The sequence below is a fragment of the Kryptolebias marmoratus genome, linkage group LG9 (genome assembly GCF_001649575.2).
Source record: "Kryptolebias marmoratus isolate JLee-2015 linkage group LG9, ASM164957v2, whole genome shotgun sequence".
NCBI classification, from domain to species: domain Eukaryota; kingdom Metazoa; phylum Chordata; class Actinopteri; order Cyprinodontiformes; family Rivulidae; genus Kryptolebias; species Kryptolebias marmoratus.
This window is the reverse complement of record NC_051438.1, coordinates 30,411,276-30,416,100: the sequence shown is the minus strand read 5'-3', so window position 1 is coordinate 30,416,100 and position 4,825 is coordinate 30,411,276. Positions and strand designations below refer to the sequence as shown.

Sequence of the window (4,825 nt, the reverse complement as noted above, 5' to 3'; positions counted from 1 at the left end):
TCAGGACATGGTGGGGGTCTCAGTCATCAGGACATGGTGGGGGTTGGGGTTGCAGTCGTCAGGACATGGTGGGTGTCTCAGTCATCAGGACATGGTGGGGGTTGGGGTTCCTGCCGTCAGCTGAGACTGAACGTTGACGCCTCACCAACATGTTTTATTCTGACTTGATTTAACTCCGGGACATTTCGGCTGATCTTCGGCTGTTTGTCTGCACAACAACTCTGACTCTGAAGCCTTTAGAACCCGAGTCTCAGAGTAGAACTTCTGGACCCATCTCTGTGGTCACCATTTTAACAGTTTACCTGCTGGACAGACTGGCGTCAGCGCCAGCTAGTGGCCTGGCGTGGGAACTGCAGAGGCTTACCGGCTCCAGGATGTGAACGCAGCCAAAATCTCAGGTTTGAATTTTTTTAAACCTGGAAACTTTAAACCAAGTATAATTCATTCACTTTTATTTACCCAGACAAATTGATTAAAGTCTTTATTGGATTTCTATGCTGAGAAATATTTGATGACATTAATTTCATGTTTAAGTAGCTTATTTATTCTGTTGGCTGACACTAATTCATCCAAAAGACTTGATTTCTTCCTTTTACTTTACTTTGAAGTGAGGAGAGTTTGTTGCACATTTAGGATAAATTTATTCTCAAATTTGATTTGTCTTTATTTTCACTTTTTGATTTTACTCAAATGTTTTTTCTCCCAGTTTCCTCTGGATTATTGGATCAGGATAAAACAAGACAAGGTCAGGATGAAGGTGCAGAGCTCTTCTCTGAAAATCAGATTAATTTCTTTAATATCTGATCCCAACATCAGCTAACGTCAAGGCCGAAGTTTATTTTTATTTATAGGAAATGTTTAAAAATATCCTGCTCCTTCAGCTAACTTTCAAAGTTTTCTTTTTTCTTTTAGAAAATGCTTCTTTACTTTTGTTCCCAACCTTCTCCAACATTTAGGAAGTCTGAACTTTAGGTTACTGAAAATCTGCCATAAGATGATGAAACAAACAAGTGAGACCTTCAAACCATGGAAAATTCTCGATTCTCACTTTTAAAACAATGAAAACATCCTAAAACTCCAACAAACATCTAACTGGTGAAGAACCACTAAAACTCCAACAAGCTAGTTTACTGACCTCTGGGTGATGAGTTCAAGTCCTCTGGTTGTTCTAAGGTCTCTGAAATCCCCGGTGCTTCTGCAGAGATCGCCTCCCGCTGAACAACTAAAAGACCCAGAACCGGAGCTTCCTGTCGGGCCGGCCCATCAGCTCCAACTGGCCTCATCTCCATAACAAGCAGCTTTAAACGGGTCGAATAAAGAAGCTTTCAGTGAGAAACAAAAGGCCCAACGTTTGTTTCTCCCCCAACACCTGAAATCCAGACTCCTGTCTGAGAAATGAAATCATTTCGCTTGTAGAGGAGCAACTGACTGAGCTGAAGTTAGTTAGTTTCAGGTGAATCTGCTGAACAAAAACATGAAGACTGAGCTGAAAAACCCAACGAACAGTGGGACCGAGCCACACCAACAAAGCTGAGGGTGGGGTTGTGTGTGTGGAGCAAAACAGCTCTTTGTGCCTGAATTAAACATCTCACACACAAATCTAAACTCAAACGATGCTTTGATGTTTCAGCTCTTACATGGACAGGATGTGCACGTGAGCATGCACGGGGAGCATGCACGGGGAGAGCGCCTGATGACCCGTTCAACAGACTCAGGATAGTTTGATCCAGATGAACTCCGTCCCGTGTTTGGCTCTGGATCTGGGTCTGATTCTGGATCTGATTCTGGATATGAATCTAGAGTTATTTCTGTCTTGTCAAACAGTTTTGGGATAAATCTCTAAAAAACTTTGATCTTTAATGATTTTCTTTCTAAAACTAGACTTTGATCAAATCAAACCAAGCAAAGACGAGGACAGTAACTGAACCTTAGCTGTTGTTTTTCTGCACCGATCCGGTCAGTTCTGCAGAAATACCATAAAACTCCTTCAGGAAGTGCTATGGGCAGCTTCAACATGAATTTGTGCAATATGAGACTGACGGTGAAGGTTAGACAGCCATTCAGACTAGCCTTTAGCTCATCACTTTGTTTCTTCAAACTCAGGTTGTTCAAAGGGCTTTCTGAATAACCGAAATGTCCCTTTAAACACCCTCCAAAAAGCTGCAAATGCTGAGAATAAAAATGATTATTCAAAGAAAAAGAAAAGGAACGATGCTTTGATTAGAGTTCAGATGATTTAAAATAAACTGAATGATGTCCAAATCTTTATAAAATGCAGCATCAAAAATCAACCGATGGCTTTTATTTTCTTCAGTATCTTGAGGGAAAGTTCATTTGAAAACATTCTTCTGCACCCTTCCTCTCTTTGAGGATGACCACAGTTAATCTGAAGGATTTATTGTTGCTGTAAAGTTTTACAGATTCGAACAAACCCAAAAACCCAACCATTAGAAATCCTCGTCTTTCCCACAAATCTTCTCAAAAGCTAACTTTTGAATCTGAACTGACTTGGTCTGGATTTGGACGGTTGGTAGAACAGCAGGGGAGCGGGAGGCCTTGTGTGGCCCACGCCCTGGAGCGTCCTTCAGTAAACAGTGCGGAGGATCGAGTGTCGCGGGAAACAACGTGACAACAGGAAGTGAGCTCACTCTGACTCATTGGTTTCGGTGCTTTATGATGGGATTCCTGCGGCTCCGGGGAGCAGAGCAGGACCAACCGGTACAGGGATCAAACATGTGACCTTCTGCTGACAGGATGATGTAACCTCTGACCCACAAACACACTGAGGCAGCTGCAGCAAAGGATTATGGGAGCTGAAGGTAAATAAACTGCAGTCAGGTGCAGAATAAAGGTCCAACATTATCATCATCATCCAAACTCACAGTTGTTTTCTAGAATCATTTTAACATTTAAATCTGAGCTTCAAAAATCCCTAACTAAACCAGAAACATCTGAGGTCAAAGGTCACCTTTAACGCCTCCAAAAATGGAGTGAGTTCTTAGTTTCAAAAACATTCAAATAGGATCATCCATCATCCAACCACTGAACCACCGTGCTGCCCTCAATAAGCAGCAATAACACCTGAAACACCAAATTTATTTCAAATGACAAATATCTTAATACAAGCTAGGACTGAGTGTTCTGACGGTGCTGAAATGTGTCTGACACGTTTCATTTGTCAGGGTCGTACTTCAGGTCGCAGAGTAATCCCATTTTAGTTTGAAACAGGTTTGTTGCCATCTTGATTCAGTTTCAGACACTTTGTTTCCAGATAACACAGAGGCTGCGAGTTCTTTCATTTACCAAGTTGGCCTCCAAAGTAAATCATCTGAATCCTGAGACAAAACTTCCTACAGAAAAACAAAAATGGAACCTAAACACAGAATAAAGGTTAGACAGAGAACCATAGACATGGATATTTATTTGAATCCTTCAATTAGATATATAACATCTTATGAAACAACATGGGAAGCCATCTTCCTGTACGCAGACAGGAAGTCCCTTACTGTCGCTGTCACTTTGTTTTTCAAAATAAAAGCTTATTCAGAGCTAGACAAATACAAATGAAGAATTTACTGTCTGGATGGCTGAACAACACGATACTGTGTTCACCATAGAAATACAGAAAACAGCGCAGCGAGTTGTTTCTTTAACTGATTTGCTGGCAACTAACTTACCGACTCAACAGCAAATCTAACCCCAGTAATAAGAAGAATCATTGTTGCTTTGCTGAAGAACTACAGAGAGAGACGATGACCACGCTGACAGCACGGTCAAAAACACAAATCATCACCGCAATGACCAAAAAAACTGACTGGGTGATTAAACAACCAGAGACCACGGGAAGAGCACAAATAATCACTGCTGTTTTATACGAGTACCCGGGAGGACGGAGACGGAGATGCTGGTAATATCAGTTTGACTTGTGAACATTACAGACCTGGACAGCTCAGGAAAACTAAGAAATGATTGTTCCTGAGCTGTAGGAGAAATTATTTTTAGAGAAAGAGCTGATAACCGAAGCTGAAAATGATGTGAAGTTTAGTCACTTCTTTTCTTCGATTTTACTGTAAAATGATAAAAAAAACAAAATCGGACATTAAGGACTTTTAAAAGCAAAGTGTGCTGTTGTGTTTTAAAGAAACAGTAAAATAGGAATCATTTGTAAAAACATTAAGTTTTAATGTTTTCCTTCAAAATCTTGACATTCCTTTTTTACTCCTAAAACACAAAAAACAGTGAACTGTGGGGCTTTTATTTTGGATTTAATGGTGTTCCTTAAAAAAACTAAATATTTTAGTTTTACAAGTTGAAAATATCACCTTTATGTTTGCTACAACAAACATAAAGCTTTTAATTAAAAAAAATCAACATTTTCCAATTCTGTTTCTCTTAAAGAATATTTAGTTTAGTTTCTACTTTAAATGATTTTATCTAAATCACAGATTTTTTTCCTGATGAACATTTTTCTTCTTTTTACAGATTATCAGTGATTCTTCTTCCACTTGTATCATCTAACAGAAATACTCCGACACCTGGTGTTCAGTCACGTCTGACTGCCTGAAACCTGCAGACGAAAAAACAGCTTTTAGCTCCATTTACTGCAGGAAACAAGTCCTTCCATCACTCTGATCAGAAAACATCCCTGCATCTACAGCAGGGAGCCGCAGCATGTTTACAGATCCTCCGAAGGAATCATCCGAAGGAGTTCACCGGAGGAATCATCCAAAGGAGTCCACCGGAGGAGTCCACCGAAGGAATCATCCGGAGGAATCATCCGAAGGAGTCCACAGGAGGAATCATCCGAAGGAATCATCCGAAGGAA

The 4,825-nt window shown here is 40.4% G+C and overlaps 1 protein-coding gene across 4 annotated transcripts in view; it reads right to left on the bottom strand.

The window, feature by feature from the left end:
- LOC108250410 (protocadherin-1-like) overlaps positions 1-4,825 on the bottom strand; it is a 175,771-nt gene that overhangs the window by 167,333 nt on the left and 3,613 nt on the right. Inside the window, exon 2 of one of the 4 annotated variants that reach the window (XM_037977286.1) lies at positions 1,136-1,298. The exons of the other annotated variants lie outside the window; for them this stretch is intronic. The gene's annotated coding sequence lies outside the window, so the exon portion shown is untranslated. The remainder of the gene's footprint in view (positions 1-1,135; positions 1,299-4,825) is intronic. 4 annotated transcript variants of the gene reach the window in all.